General features: G+C 43.6%; 1 protein-coding gene across 3 annotated transcripts in view; it reads left to right on the plus strand.

Moving 5' to 3' along the window:
- Nucleotides 1-3,851: 3,851 nt before the first annotated feature.
- The window catches only part of KLHL5 (kelch like family member 5), a 68,949-nt gene continuing 56,058 nt past the window's right edge, over nt 3,852-16,742 (plus strand). For 2 of the 3 annotated variants that reach the window (XM_068137569.1, XM_068137570.1), the window contains exons 1-2: nt 3,852-3,989; nt 6,900-6,988. The gene's annotated coding sequence lies outside the window, so the exon portion shown is untranslated. Of the gene's footprint in view, nt 3,990-4,185; nt 4,255-6,899; nt 6,989-16,742 lie in introns of those variants that run through there. The other variant, XM_068137571.1, reaches the window with a different exon arrangement.

Below are 16,742 nucleotides of genomic sequence, written 5' to 3' on the forward strand. Positions count from 1 at the left end.
TTCTTGGCCACAAAGGTACACCGCTGGCTAATGGTTAAATTGTTATTCATCAAGACTCCAAGGTCCTTCTCTGCAGAGCTGCTTTCCAGCTGATCAACCCTGAATCTATACTGGTTCACAGGGTTATTCTTCCCTAATATCCTTACGTTATCATTGCTCTTGTATTCTTAAGAGACAACAGATGCCAATCTGTAGAGTGTCTTGAGTATGTATGTTACTGTCCCTTGTATCAGAAGAAGATTGGATAGAACTGGTGCTATTTCTCTGGAGTGTAATCACAACTGTTCAGCCAAACTTTCCAGTTAAAAAGGTCAGGTCTTTTATTCCTACAACCACCATGATTCCACAAAATCTCCTTACAGGTGGAACTGCAAAGAACATTTCTGAAATGTTCTGAATAAAAGTACTCTGGGTAGTACATATGTAGAAACAAACCATTTGACTCAAATACAAAGCACATCTACTAGGAAGGACTTAATTAATTCAGAAAGCTCTCTTCTGATGTAGTATTTTTCCCCACAACCCATTAATTATTGAGTGCTACCAAAACGAAGCGATGCTCTTGAAATTAAAATAAGAAGTGCCCTACAAATCTGAAATGTCCTTCTTGTCACCTAGTTATCCCAGGAGATGAGTGAGCCAGGTAAAAGCAAATACAGGATTAATTCTATAGAAAGACTTACAGTGGAGCTGTAGTCAATATAAATTTGCTAATATGCTATTTTAAATATCTTAGGTGATGAAAGCAATGAAACCCAAGCAAAATTAATTGATTTGTTGTTGTTGGCAGCATTGCACAACAGAACTAAGAGGATACAAAGTATCATAAGCATGAATTTAAAAAAAAATAAAATATTGCACATTTTATATGTGTGATTTATATGTGGGCGTTGAGTCCATCATCAGTAAATATGCTGATGACACCAAGCTGGGGGCAGGAGTTGATGTGCTGGAGGGTAGAGAGGCTCTGCAGAGAGACCTCGACAGGCTGGACAGATGGGCAGAATCCAACGGCATGAGATTGAACACATCCAAGTGCTGGGTTCTGCACATCGGCCACAACAACCCCATGCAGTGCTACAGGCTGGGGTCAGAGTGGCTGGAGAGCAGCCAGGCAGAGAGGGACCTGGGGGTGCTGGTTGATGGTAGGCTGAACATGAGCCTGCAGTGTGCCCAGGCAGCCAAGAGGGCCAATGGCATCCTGGCCTGCATCAAGAACAGTGTGGCCAGCAGGAGCAGGGAGGTCATTCTGCCCCTGTACACTGCACTGGTTAGGCCACACCTCGAGTCCTGTGTCCAGTTCTGGGCCCCTCAGTTTAGGAAGGAGGTTGACTTGCTGGAACGAGTCCAGAGAAGGGCAACAAAGTTGGTGAGGGGTTTGGAACACAAGCCCTATGAGGAAAGACTGAGGGAGCTGGGGCTGCTTAGCCTGGAGGAGACTCAGGGGTGACCTTATCACTCTCTACAACTACCTGAAGGGAGGTTGTAGACAGGCGGATGATGGTCTCTTCTCCCTGGCAGCCAGCACCAGAACAAGAGGACACAGTCTCAGGCTGCACCAGGGGAGGTTCAGGTTGGATGTTAGGAGGAATTTCTATACAGAAAGAGTGATTGCCCATTGGAATGGGCTGCCCAAGGAGGTGGTGGAGTCGCCGTCATTGGAGGTGTTCAGGAGGAGACTTGATGGGGTGCTTGGTGCCATGGGTTAGCTGTTTGGGTGGGTTGGATTGGTTGATGGGTTGGACGCGATGATCTTGAAGGTCTCTTCCAACCTGGTTTGGTTTATTCTAAATAAAGGTTTAATTTAAATCTGTTAGCAAATGAAGTCTGCTTTGTGAGAGACTTCATTGCCCCTTAAGTATCTTCCATATCAGTTATTTATATTTTCCTGGGTTTGGAGTTGCATGGTATTCACTCATCCTTTCTGCCCACAAAGAATGGAGAAAACACTGGAAAAACAACAGAAAGAATTTGTCAAGTAATATATGCATCTATCCCCTTCTGATACATTCAGACTTTCATCATTGTTTGTAGTGCCCAAGGTCAGAATAGAAATTGCCCCATAGGATCCTGCTGCGGTTCAGCCTGATATAATAATATCCTCTGGAATATGTTGAGTTTCAGATTCTACTGGAGGTTTCCAAGAATCCTGCAGTAAGCAAATGGGGAATATCTATTTTAGGGCTATTGTGATGGCACATTTTAATTCAGTTCCTGAGTTTAGGAAGCCCACATATGATCTGTCCACGCTTCCCTCAGGGACACCCTAGGCTTTAGACACTACTGCCATTGGGCAGCTGTACATGCGTGTGTCCCTGAAGTGGAAAACCTGAGTCTTCCTTCTCGAGGACAAGCTTCCTCCCACCTATGTGGCAATTTTTGCACAGCCAGAACAATTAATGACTTGGAAAACACCATCCTTTGGTCAAAGTTAGTTAAAATTGGCTAAATCGTTTAAAGTCAGCCAAGATGAGACCTGGCAGACGGATGGGCACTGCCATGTAAGCCACATCGCCTTGCAGAATTAGGGAAAGCAAGCAATAGATCTCCCATTACTGCATCAAACACCATGCCACAGCAATGAACTCTCAGCTTTATCAGTTGGGGGCATATCTGTCACACAGTCCTTTCATTTGGAAAATTATTCTACTTTTAGAAGGCAAAGGTTCACAAGTAAGGAGGTGCATAACAAGGCCAGCAAAGGCCTAGGACAGAGAAACCAGGCTGCCTCAGCACCAAGCTGGGGCAGATCCTGAGAGGAGGTTAATCACGGAATCACACAATGATGTGATGTGGTTAGATGAGACCTCTGGAGATCAGCTATTCCAACCTCCCTGATAAAGCAGGAACACCTAGAGGAGGTTGCACAGGCACGTACGCTGGGTGCATTTTGAAAGTCTCCAGAGGAGACTCCACAGCCTCTCTGTCCAGCCTGTTCGAGTCCTCTGTCACCCACCCAGTTAAGATTTTCTCGTGCTGAGGTGGAACCTCCAGTGTTCTAGTTTGTGCCCATTGCTCCTTGTTCTACCACTGGAAAGAGACTGACCCCATCTTCTTGACATCTGCCCTTCAGATATTCGTAAGATCCCCGCTCAGTCTTCTCCGGGCTGAACAATCCTGAGTTTCTTAGCCTCTCCTCTTAAGAGATGTTTCAGTCACCTCAGCATCTTCATGCCCTCTGTTGGACTCTCTCCAGTAGCTGCCTGTCTCTCTGGAACTGGGGAGGCCAGGACTGGACCTAGGACTCCAGATGTGGCCTCACCAAGCCAAAGTAGAGGGGAAGGAGAACCTCCCCCAGCCAGCCACACTCTTTTTTTGCCCTCCTGGAGACCTTTGGCCTTCTGTCTGTGTCACTGCAGCTTGATTTCACTTAAGTGAGCGGGGTAGGAAGTTACGCTTAGCTTTGTGGCTCCAGAAACTAGGCAGGGGTACCCTGGCCTTCTATAGGATTAACCCAGACAAACCCCAGGGGACGGGGACGGGGTCGGGGAGGGGGACGGGGACGGGCCCGCCCCAGCCGGGCCCGCCCCGCCCCGCCCCGCCCCGCCGGTAGGGGGAGCGCTGCGCGCGCGCCGCAGCTGGAGGGGAGCAGCCGTAACCCCACCCCGCCTCGCCACGCGCTACCCCTGCCCTTGGGCGCGCGGAGGCCGGTGGTTGGCTGGCGGCGGCTCGCGCCTCCCGCCCCTGGGTCCCCTTACCCCGCCCCTTACCCCGCCCCTCCCCGCCGGCCCCGGGGTCGGAGCCGCCTGAGCGCGCAGGGGAGGGGCCGGGAGCGGGGCCTCTGGGGACCCGTTAGCGCCGGGGAGGGAGCGCCCAGTGTCCGTCGCCTGCCCCCGGCAGAGCGGGAAGCGCTGGCTGCCGCCGGGACGGAGTGGGAAAGGAGGGGAGGGGGGGTGGCAGGGCCTTCCTTGCCCTTTTTTTTTTTTTCTCTTTTCCCTCTCTTTCCCCGCCCCCCTCTCAACCTCGCCCCCTTCCTGGACCTTTGAGAGGTGAGAAGGGCGGCCGGGGCTTGGCAGCGAGAGGAGGGGGCTTGGGGCTGCCGGGAGGGGGAGGAGAAAGCGTGGAGGAGGAGGGTGAGGGCTAGCGAGGGGCGGGCTCCCGCCTGTCTGCCTGCCGGCTGCGGAGAGCGGCTGGCAGCCGCCGCCGCCCGGAGGAGCGTTCCCGGGGGACGGGGGAGGGGGAGCGGGAGCGGTCCCGGGGCTGAGGCGGCCGCCCGCGTCCCGCCGCGGTGCAGCCTCGCCAGGCGCGTCCCGGGTAAGGCGCCGGTACCGAGCGGGGAGGCGACCGCCTGGTGCAGGACGGGGCTGGGGGGGGCTGTTGGACAGGGCTCGATGGAGGCGCTGGGGTCTGGGTCCTGCCTGGCGCGGTAGCCCGGGCTGACGAGTCAGTTCGGAGCGTTCAGAAGGAAGACCCGGTGAAAGTGCACTTAACACACTAGGCTGGGTGGTATTTGCCCATTTATTGTCTTTTAACCTTCACGATCACGGTGTAAAATAGTGAAAAAACTATTTATTTGAGACCGGCCGAACAGAGTGGAGCAGCGACTACATGGGGGTTGGTGGTATTACACGGAGGAAAAAAATGAAACAAAGTCTTTTGAGTGTTGAACATCAATCAGTCGCTGTTTATATGCATTATTGGTTGGTGTTTTTCCTTTAAGCCTTTTTGTGGCTTTGGGCTTTGGACTCGCACCCGTTTAGCTGTGTGAACAATGATGTAGGTTAGCAGTCCAGCTGAAGTCAAGCCATCTGTGGCTCATTACCGGGGTGTTGTAGCACTAATGTCAGCTTTTATCCGGTAATGTCAGAAGAGGAGAAAGGGAAGGCTCGGGTTTCTTAATCTCTTTTACTTAGAAGTTAATCACACAATTATATAAGCCAAACTCCAAATACAGGCTTCTTTTCAACCGTACACATCGCTCAAATAATTGCTGGCAGGCGCGGGAATAAAACTTGATCTCGCTGTTTTGTCGGTGTAGCCTGTGCATCTAAACTTGGTGTATCGTGGGGATGGGTCCTTTTTTGAAACATCACAAGATGTATTCTCGTGAGCAGTTCGCTAATTTTGCCAGAGACAATCTCCCGGCGCTGCTCATGAAGGTGTTTTTGCATTAAAATTTGCAGAGGCATATATGGATGAGTGGGTTTGTTTTTAAATAAGTAAAAGCCTTGTTCTTGAACTTCATGCATGCATTCCTGACAGAGGAGATTGTGTTCCCATCTTATGTTTTTCCTGTTTTCCACTTGCTGAACAATGCTAAGGAGCATAAATAATGATGATAACAACCGTGATCTGAATCAGTTTTCCTCTGCCATGTGTCAGCTTCATTGAACGTGTCTCAAGTATGTCCTCTGGATGGGGCAGGGCCACTCCCGTGTTTACTCCATGGCAGTTGATCTTAACACGATGTGTTTCGCAGAAATGCAAATGACTGCAGATTTAAAATAGAAAAGCATTTGAGTGATGCTGAAAAAAATCTTCCATTAGGACCATTATGATCAAAGAGTAATTTCAAACTGTCCCTAACAATAACAGTTCATATTGACCAACTTGTTCCAGCGTTCTTGACTTATGTATCACCAGTGCTTTAACAAGGTTGTTCTTTGGTTGTGTTGATGCCTTGTGTCTTTGTTGATGCAGTTCAGTGTTTCATGATGTGGTTAAGAGGATTACCTAATCGGGCATAATATGATCCAATAATGAAAGTTTCTCAAGCTCTTAAGAAAATTGCATTGTGATTTTGCATTTCCCTTACAAAGCTCTTGCAATGGAAAATTTTGCTTCTTCCCATATCAATTAGGGGATCCTGCCCTAGGGGATGCTGCTTTGGCAGGGGGTTGGACTAGATGTTCTCTAGAGATTCTTTCCAACCACTAACATTCTATGATTCTAAATTGCCTTTTATTGTAGCCGTATTACTAAGTAGAAGAATGCATTAATAATTACAAACCTAAGTATCCACCCTTTGCTTTCTTCTTATTTTGCCTTTTTCCATAGGAAAAAAAAAACTTTCATTAAAAATAATCAGCAAAGCAGCTACTGACCATAGATACATGTATTAATCAGCTTTATGGCCTTAAAGCCCAATCACATAGGAGGGATAAGGTTACATGCTCCAGATGCAGGAATGAGGTGATATTACTATTCAGACAGCTAGTGAAAAAGACCAGACCATGAGAGGTCAAGTATTAGGTAAAACATGATGGATGCAAGTCTCCTGTGGGGCTCCTTTTTCTTCCACTTTGAAGTACTTATAGTCAATTTGTTTGATGCCAAGTCAAAAGCAGACCCTTAAGCGGGCTTGGGTTTTTTTCAGTAGAGGTCTTACTTTGGAAATGCTTTAGTGGCCTGTAATAGGGAAGGATTGAGAACCACTGTAACAGTAAGTGTGGATTTTTATAGAGCTGCTCCTTTTTTTGAAGCATGCCAGTGGTGAAACTATGATTTATTCACACCAATACAGTCAATGTTACTCTTTGGCAGCAGTGTTCAGTCGAAGTGCTTTGTGTGACAGAGCAATTCTTCACTGCTCTCCTCTTCGTGGAATTATAGCTAGCTGAAGAGAGGGATGAAAATGCACCAATGTTATTTTAAAAAGAAAAACTCAAAAGATACTGCCTTGTAACTCAGTGTTTCTTGAGAGTTTATGTCTTCAAATTTTGCATTAATTGCCCCTCTTTCTTTGATCTTTGTGTAATAAAGACATAGAAGGAACTAAGGTGACACTTGTGCCGCGACATGCTTTCATCACCTTCCTCTCTGAAAGTTTAGGAAACAGGACAAATAGAAGGAAGTTCTCTTTGAATAAAGTAGGCAATCTGCTTTCAAGATACATTTTTTTTCATTTCCTCCCAATGGCTGATTGTTACTTATTTCTGTTGTTATTTTTCTGCCTTTAGATTTCTTTCTGCTACCTCAATTTTTTGGAAGGAAGACAAATGGGACTTCATGATTCTGTGAACACCTAGAGGTCATTCCAGCGTGACAGGTAATTATTGGTTTATGCTATAGGTAATTATTGTATTTACTCAATTGTCATAGTAAGTTGTGCTACAAGGAACATGGTTTTAGCCCACAAAAGTATTAGGTCTTCCTTACACCTGAAATTTCATCTTGTGAGGACTTCCTTCTGGTGAGCATACAGAAGCAGGAATTGGCTTTGCTCCTCTGGACTTCACATCCTAGTGTTTGGAATGTTTGTATGGGATTTCACCACTTCTGCTCTTTGTTAAAGCCTACCTTGTAGCAGACTGTTAGTAGTGCTATGAAGTTCAGATTTAATCTTAATGCATGAGTAAAACCTCAAACTTTAAATCTTTTAGTCGTTAGAGGAAAAGTAAGAAAAGCTGATGGTGAATCTGTTAGAGAAAATGCTGCTTTAGAGAAATGCTGATGAATAGAGGCCCACCAACTGCATAGTCAAATCTCATTACTCCAATAATACTCACTGGCTTTCACTTGCTTTCCATTTTTTTTAAGCAGGAACGTAGTAAGACTGTTTTAAGCTAAAGTAATTTTCAAAGGGAATAGCTTTGACATTTACACAAAGCAAAGGGATAAAAGAATGTTGAGAACATGAATACATGCAAGAATCTAGCTTTATCTGAACTCTCTGTAAAGTAAGATACTGCTGGAAAATAGTGGTGAGGGTGAGAAAGGCAGTTCAATTAGTTTAGGAATAGTAGGGTTTGTTACAATGAAAAAGTCTGCTTGCTTGACTGTGAGATCTCTCTGCATGGGAATGTTGATAAAGAAACTCCTCAATTGTCTAGAATGTATTCCTGTCATACTAACACAAAAGAGAGATAGTCCTTCTTACTTGTCATGTCATCATCTGTCACACTGCTGGCAATTTACCATATACATAACTTTCTTAACAGTAGATGCTTTTAATTTGTTCTCTTGTGTATTTTTCTCCCTCTCTGGCTCTTAATACTCTTTTTTTCTGGCATAGTGTATTACATTATTGTGTTCTGGAGGGCTGTAACCTTTGACTAGCTTTCCAGGAGGTAGAGGAATGTTGCAGTTCTACATGCTGGAATAACAGGAAGTCTGTTTCAAGTAAATTTAGCCCAGAGTGATGCACCAGCTGCAACATCCTTTATGGCTATCTGCTGAGACACTTCTAGCCTAGAAGTACCCAAGTCTTTTGAGATACAATTTTCACAAAGCTGATGACAAAGTAGTCAAGAGTTTTGGGTGTAGTTTTTGCAAGGCCTTGTTTTTATTTGGGCGTTCTCTGTGTGGCCATCACATTTGTGGCAATCATGAATTTGGCAAGTTTACAGTTTGGGAGACATGGGGAAGTTTATTAGATGGTTGGGAGACACTTCAGTACTCTTGTTTACTTTTCTATAGATTAGTTACACATTTCTTTCATGTTTCAAATATTCACTTCTCCCCCTCCAAAAAAAAGCTAATGTGGTTTTGGTCAGTGTAGATGAATATTTGGGCTAAATGAAATTGATCCTTACAAACTTCTTACATTTAGTAACATTCATTAAATTAGCACTGTAGTATTCCTGTTTCTCTGGTCCAAAAGAAGAAAATGTTTGCAAGACACCTAAGGAGCTTGTTCCAGGTTTTTGGCTACCAAAGTACCACTGGCACACACTGTGGTAGTGATCAGTACAGGAGAGTATTTGGTGTTTTATTACTCTCCTGTCCATTTCTCTTCAGTGCAGGGCTAAATAATACCAAAACAATAACCCATTTCTCACTCTGTGTTGCTCTCACCAATACCAAATATTTGAGTATTGCATAGCAGAATGATGCTGTTTTCTACATGATGTTGTAAACTTAGTGCCCACATGAAGGTTGAGACACCCCTACTTAAGCTTGGTATCATCCTCTGTCTTTACTCAGGTCTACTAAACTAAAGGTGTAGGGTTATAAAGAACATGAGAATGAAACTCAAATGGGTGTCACTTGGTTTTCCTTTAGGTGCCTTGAGATTCAGCTCTATCTAGAGAGATACTGACTCTGTTTTATTTATCCTCTTCCTTGTCTGTTTAGAAGCCTTTCCCAGACAACCTGTTATCCAGACACCAATGATAATCATAAAATCATAGACTTTGAGAATGGTTTGGGTTGGAAGGGATCTTCAAGGTCATCTAGTTCCAACCCCTCTGCCCTAGGCAGGGACACCTCCTGTGAGACCAGGTTGCTCAAGCCCTCATCTAACCTGGTCTTGGACACTTCCAAGCTTAGAACCTCAAAACTTCTCTGGGCAACCTGTTTCAGTGCCTTATTACCCTCATGAGGAAGAATGTCATTGTCTTTGGCATGAAGCAATTGGGGAAAACAGTCCTTCTTGACTGCCATATTTTCAGGGAAGTAACAGACTATTTAATTGCTGGATATAAAGGATTGACCCTCAGGCAGGCTTTTTTCCTTTTTCTGTTTTCCCCCATTTTCCATCTGTTTCCCTCCTTTGTCTATATCCTTGTTAGGATCTTCCACCATAGATGACATCCACACTGCTCTGAGCTTTAAAAATTATTGGCACTTGCAAAGTTCCCCGTAAATTACTTTGAGAACAGTTTTGGTTTCTTTTTGTTTTCACTGATTTGCAGTAGTTACAAAATGTGGTAGCTTCACTTGCCAAAAGAGCTGACCTCCTCCAGACCATCAGAATGTTTAGGCTTGGCCTGCACCTTTTTCTGTAATGATTGTGGAAGTTAAAAAGAAGTTGTAACAAATGCCAAAATGTAGTCCACAAAGAGAAGGAACTGAAAAAGTGGATTGCTGTGGGAGAAATTCTTATTCCCCATCTTCCTGCAAGGTAGAATGACTAATTATCAAGCAGAGCTGCTGATTAATAGTTGTGTCTTATGGACTGTGCTGGCATTTTTCCAGAGGATAAATTTCTGTAAAGTTGAGAGAGGTATTGATTTCAATCTGTTCTGAGCAATGCTTTGCTGATTAATCACCTCTTGTAACTCTAAGCACAACCTGATGTCTGCCGCAACAATAGGGTCTACTTTGAAAATGCAGTTTTGATTGGTAACTTGGATTCTTCCACAGGCATCCATCAGAATGAATGGAAAACTGTTTATGGAATTGTAGAGGATGATTTTGTAACACAGTGGAATTTAAGCTAGAGCACTGGCTTCATCTCTTCCAAAACATGTCTGGATAGACTTGTCCCACCACTGGGGTATGGGATTAGCTGATGCTTTGATAAAAGTAGTTGACATATGTTGTATTGACTCTGTGGAAAAGAGTTTAACTGAGTTTAAAATGCAGTAAGAATTTAACCTTTACTAAATAAGCAAGTAAAGGTTAAATTCTTAATAGGCTTTATTGAGTAAAGGTTAAATTCTTACAACGTTTCAAAATATGCAATGCTTTCCTATTCAAGGAATTACCTCTTAAATCAACACTCTGCTTCTGGTTTGTTAACACTCCCACGGCCCTGCATTGCATGTTCAGTGGTGGGAGTGGTTTCTAGAAAGAGCATATCAATTGTTCTAGACATCTTTTTAGATGCAGAATGCAAGTGGATTTCTACTGAAGGCATAAATAGCTTTTTAACTTTGATAAATGTCACCTCTTGGAGTTTTCAGAAAGCCACAGCTTGCCCAAGTGTTTTGCATAATTACAGCCTTTTAAGCCTTTGAAAAAACACCTTGAAATTGTAAGGTTTTTCTCATGCCTACACTTACTGGAGTTGATATGGGGGGAGAGGAGGAATGAATATGTCTTACCTGAAAAGAATGAAAGCCTAAGTAAGTAATAGGAGTGCTGTGGACAACTTGATGTTTTCAGACCTGTTTCTTACAGTCTGTCTTTAATTATTTCCTGTGGGTTGCAATTGAAGACTTTTCTTTCACCTGGATAGGCTTTCTGTCTCCAACAATAAAGCAGTTCTCACCTTGGCAAAGCATCACACCAGTTGCATTAGGAAGAATGCCATTAAATGAAAAACTAATTCATTTTGTGAAACACTGGCTGTTACTGAGGCTGGAATGGTGATTATTTCTTTCATAACTCTGTTTTGTGATTATAGTATTCTGTGTTTGGTTACAAAGAAATCCCTCCTCTCCAGTCTCAGTTCTGATTAGAATTTAAGGCTGTAAGAGGAGATACTCTGCAGGAAGCACTTTCTTTACTAATTAGTATCTGAGGTACAGCTTTCTTCCCCAAATGCCATATTAATGGCAATTATTAAAAACAAACCAAAAAACTCCAAACCCAACAAGAAAAAACTCCAGCCAACCCCCAACCAGCAACAATGAAAACCCAACAACAAAATGCACAAAACCCCTCCACTCCTAAGAACCCCAAACCCCACAAGACAATTTCTTGGAAAGCTAAACACAAAACATAAACTCCAAAGTTGAACTAATTTTTTTCCACTCTTCCTCCCCCCCCTTCTGGCACTTTTGAATCAGTTTCCTGTATACATTGTCCATAAACAGAAAGAAAGAAGAGAAAACCCTGTGGTTAGACCTTTATACCATCCTGCTCTCAAATGTCTTTCAAAGAATGCTAAACTATTATACAATCTTAGGTATTCTGAACCAAAAAAAGGAGGAGAGAACTATATTATCTCAAACCTCTTTTGTGGCCACAACAACCCCATGCAGTGCTACAGGCTGGGGTCAGAGTGGCTGGAGAGCAGCCAGGCAGAGAGGGACCTGGGGGTACTGGTTGATGGTAGGCTGAACATGAGCCTGCAGTGTGCCCAGGCAGCCAAGAGGGCCAATGGCATCCTGGCCTGCATCAAGAACAGTGTGGCCAGCAGGAGCAGGGAGGTCATTCTGCCCCTGTACACTGCACTGGTTAGGCACACATCGAGTCCTGTGTCCAGTTCTGGGCCCCTCAGTTTAGGAAGGAGGTTGACTTGCTGGAACGAGTCCAGAGAAGGGCAACAAAGTTGGTGAGAGGTTTGGAACACAAGCCCTATGAGGAGAGGCTGAGGGAGCTGGGGCTGCTTAGCCTGTGGGTTTTTTTTAATGATGTGATTATTTTTTATGATGTGTTCAGAATCCCCCCCAAAGAAGTACTGCCTTATCTCAGAGATAGTTTAAGTTGATTTAAAATGCTGGTCTTTTTTTTTTTTTTTCAATTTATGATCCCTTCTCCTTTCTCCAGTTTATGAAGCTGTCAGAGGCAATAACAGTCACATTTTGATATGGGCTATCTATGAGGACAGGCTGAGAGAGTTGGGGTTGCTCAGTTTGAAGAAGAGAAGGCTTCAAGGAGACCTTATTGTGAAGAGGGCTCAGAAGAAAGCTGTTGAGGAACTTCTTAGGGTGTCAGGTAGTGATAGGACTGGGGGGAATGGATCCAAGCTAGAGGAGGGTAGATTTAGATTAGACATTGGAAAGAAATTCTTCACCATGAGGGTGGGGAGACACTTTAACAGGTTCCCCAGGGAGGTGGTGGTGGCCCCATCCCTGGAAGTTTTCAGGCCAGGCTGGATGTGGCTCTGGGCAACCTGATCTAGTGGAGGGTGTCCCTACCCATGTCAGGGAGGTTGGAACTAGGTGATCCTTGAGGTCCCTTCCAACTCTGACAATTCTGTGATATAGGCATGTGTGTAGTATGCATGGCATCTGGTGTACAAGGCATCAGTCTAGTACAGACTTGAATTTGGGTGGAAATAGCATAATTATTAAAAAGATCCCAAAAAAAGTGCACACCACACTTACACTCCCTCTAGCTTCAATTTTAGAGCCTACAGAACTTTCCAAACTCAGGTTAAACAGCCTACCTACAGCACCTGGCTGTGGAATAAGGCACACATTCGTGGTGTACAATAAGGCAAGAATCAAGTCCAGAGAGGTTTGCTAACCTGAGGTGTAAGGCATACAAGTGATGGATGAATAATCAAATCAAATGTTTGCAGGCAGTGTGTATGTGGTGAGGATGCATAGGAGAAGCTGTACAGGAAGATGAGGTTTTTGTCAGCGGTTTTGGTGACTGGATTGTTTGCAAGCAAGTTTTCACTTGCTACCATTAGCCTGGCAGCTGCCTTCAAGATAAGTTTTCTACATTGATTATTCATTATATCCACATGCATTTGTCTGGTAGATATTCTAAAATGCACTCTAATATCCTGAAAAGAAATACTTCTGAATATTAAATGATCTCTTCATCCTTGCCAAAGACAACTTCAAAGTTTTAACTCTTGCTGTTTTACATGCAGTAAGAGAAATGGTATTTTGGATGCAAATGTAATCACAAGCTTGTACATTCAAACTATAATTAAAGGATTTGAGAAAGTAGAGCATTTAATGATGTTATCATCACTTGATAAGGCTTGGCAAGATCTTCCCCAAGAACCGTGGTGTTTTAAACTTGGAGTTATTTTCTGAGGAAATAAAAGCAATTAACTGAAATTAATCTGTGAGTTTATAAACATGTGGGCAGATCAGCTGATAAGTACCAGAATGTAGCTCTTTTGTACCTCCTCTCAATTCTTGATAGATTTCTAATTAACCAATACAAATTCAAATTGCACCTTTGCATGAGAATTTGATGTTTTGACCAAAGAACAATTGTACTTAAAACAGATTAAGTGATAGTTTGAGTCAATACTCAGAGATTTTTGTTTGAAAACTTACAAGCTCAGTGAATGAGAATTACTTTTCATGAATACTGAAAGCTGAACTAGGAATTCTTAGGCCTTGGAGCTAGTAGTATAGATGAGCAGATGACTGCAGACCATCTGAATCTGATGAGATCCACATGCACTAGTTTGGTATTTCCCTTAAGGTTTAGCAAAGGTTGTTAGGAAATAAAGGAAAAAACCCACTTGGTAAGCAAATACTGACAGGGGTTTTTCTCAGTTATGCCATCTCCTTCTGACAATTTAGCTGTCTGGGTTCAAGTTTCACTTTTTTGAGCATGCTGCTTGGTAGTGGACCTCATGCCCCTGGGAGTGCCAACAGTTTGAGTGAGCATCCTGTGTCCCTCCTGGCAGTTTACTTACATTGCTGTTGTCTACTTCTCACTATCCAAAACAAGAAACATCTCAAAACAGGGATGAGGTAGCTGAGCTGGGGATCATAGTATCATGTCAGGGTTGGAAGGGACCACAAGGATCATCTAGTTCCAACCCCCCTGCCATGGGCAGGGACACCCCACACTACATCAGGCTGGCCAGATCAGTGTGCTTGATGGGAGAACTGAAGAGTCAACTCTCTAAGTACTTCAATGATTTAAGGGTTTAATAGGTGGTCTAGATTTTTACCATTGGTGCCATCTTTCTCGAGGTCATTTCAGTGTTATGCAGTTGTGGAGGGTTAGAAGCTCATGGCTGCATTTGAACCATCAGTCAGATTTTCTTCCCCATGAGGCACTCTGGGACACGCTTCCTAGAAAAGTTACAGAGGCTCCAAGGCTGGAAGTGTTCAAAGCCAGATTGGATGGGACCTTGAGCAAGCTGGTCTAGTAGATGTCCCTGCCCATGGCACGGGGTTTGGACCTAGATGATCTTTAAGGTCCATTCCAACCCAAACCAATCTGTCATTCCATGATACTGTGGTGATTTCTGTTCTACTCTGTTTCTAATTCCTTGGCTCACATGGTGTATAGCCTCTCGTGAGGGCAGCTGTGTGTATTCAGAGGCAAAAGACAGGCACTTAGGAGTCACTAGGTCCTGGTTTTATCAGTTCCTGCCTAATAACATTTCTGACTAGTTGCCAATTTCAGTCAAACTCTGACAGAACAGAGCCTTTATTATCTTTAAATTCCTGAAAGGGTTTGCAAATATGGGTAGGTAGGGAAGGCCAAGTAAGTAATGGTACTTGACCTGCCAGCTGGTGAGCCTGTCTGCTTCTGCATCTGAATACAACAAAGGATTTGCTTGTCCTGCCTGCCCTGGTACTTAGCAGGGAGGGATTTATGTGTGTGTGGGTGAGAGAGACTCTGAGATGAAGCAAGCAGGGGAACTGGAGTTACTGTCAGAAGAGCTTGGAAAATAAAGAATAGTGGGGAACCTGAGATCACTTCTGCATGAAACTGCAGACAGAATGGAGAACTTAAGAAACCAGTTTTCTTCTTACAAGTAGGAATAGATGGTGACTTGATACATAGTTGAAGCTGAGATTTTATAGTATCCAAATACAGAATTAAAGGATATTTTTCCTTCCATGCCTCAGATACATATTCTTTTAAGCTACACTGACCTAAGGCAGGACTAATTTTGTTTCAGAGTGAAGGGGATAATTAAATGTAGTATGTTCTACATGGCTTTTTCCTAATAATACTTCCTTGAGCCAAATCACTGGTAAAATCAATGGAAACCTTTAATTAACATCTTTAATTTAATCATGTTGCTTGCATAACTTTGTGGAGCTTATTGCTACACAGAAGTCCTATCATCAAGATACAATGCTTGAAGCCGCAGCAAGTAATCCAAGGCATTTGATTGTGCATTTGTAAACAAATAACATGTGGGATCCAATTTAACCATCTCTGGGACTGTTTGATTATGAGTACTGCTCTCTGGTGTTGATTTCATTTCAGTGTTTAATTTCAGATTTACAGTTACTGCTTTCAGTGTCATTTGTTATGGAAAAATGAGATGAAAGAGTTGAGTTTTCTACTCTACAAGATAATTCTTCTCGGTACCGTTTGTCAGCTACTAATGTCTAATTATAACCAGGATTTTTAGTAGTGATTGATGATGATGATTCATCTCACAAGTCTTTAATGGGAATATGAACACTTAAATGCTCTTCTAAAAATTTTTACTATCATATGTATATTTCATAAGAAATGGAGATAATTTCTCTGTGTGGCACTTTTTGTGTAGTCGTTGCTTCAGCTGTATTCAATGGACTGTGTAAGGAGCAATCATCGCTGGCAAGGTGGATTGGAGAAATGCTTCTCTGTGATATTGTATTAAAGTAAATGATAGTAAAGTAAATCACAGATGTTTAGAGTTGACATAGAAAAATCTTCGTACCGTACTGGAGCAGGGAGAATGTTTGCATGTACAGTTATAGTATCATAGTATCAATCAGGGTTGGAAGGGACCACAAGGATCATCTAGTTCCAACCCCCCTGCCACGGGCAGGGACACCCCACACTAGATCAGGCTGGCCAGAGCCTCATCCAGCCTGGGCTTAAACACCTCCAGGGACGGGGCCTCAGCCACCTCCCTGGACAACCCATTCCAGGGTTTCACCACTCTCATGGTGAAGAGCCATGTACTTTTGATAGTGTTCTAACAAGATGCTTCTAAAGTATTGCTTTAAAAAGCAATGCACTTACTACTTTTATTTATATGTATAAAAGACAAAAGAAGTTATTTCATTTAGCAGGGGGACGAGAAGGACCTGTTATGGAGCAACGTTTCCATCCAGTAGCGTGGAGTTGGTTTGTTGAATTCCTCAGGTCCTGTACTTGTAGACAGGCAGAGGTTGGTCTCTTCTCCCAGGCAACCAGCACCAGAACAAGAGGACACAGTCTCAAGCTGCACCAGGGGAGGTTTAGGCTGGAGGTTAGGAAGAAGTTTTACACAGAGAGAGTGATTGCCCATTGGAATGGGCTGCCTGAGGAGGTGGTGGCGTTGCCATCACTGGAGGTGTTCAGGAGGAGACTTGTCAGGGTGCTTGGTTGCATGGGTTAGTTGATTAGGTGGTGTTGGATGATAGGTTGGACGCGATGATCTTGAAGGTCTCTTCCAACCTGGTCTGGTCTGGTCCTATTCTAGTCTAGTCTAGTCTAGTCTATTCTATTCTATTCCTGGTTACCATGCTTGGCAATCATCTTCTACACTTTTA

This window comes from Melanerpes formicivorus, unplaced genomic scaffold (assembly GCF_026170545.1).
Source record: "Melanerpes formicivorus ecotype bairdi unplaced genomic scaffold, bMelFor1.0.p_v2 SCAF_4, whole genome shotgun sequence".
Taxonomy (NCBI): Eukaryota; Metazoa; Chordata; class Aves; order Piciformes; family Picidae; genus Melanerpes; species Melanerpes formicivorus.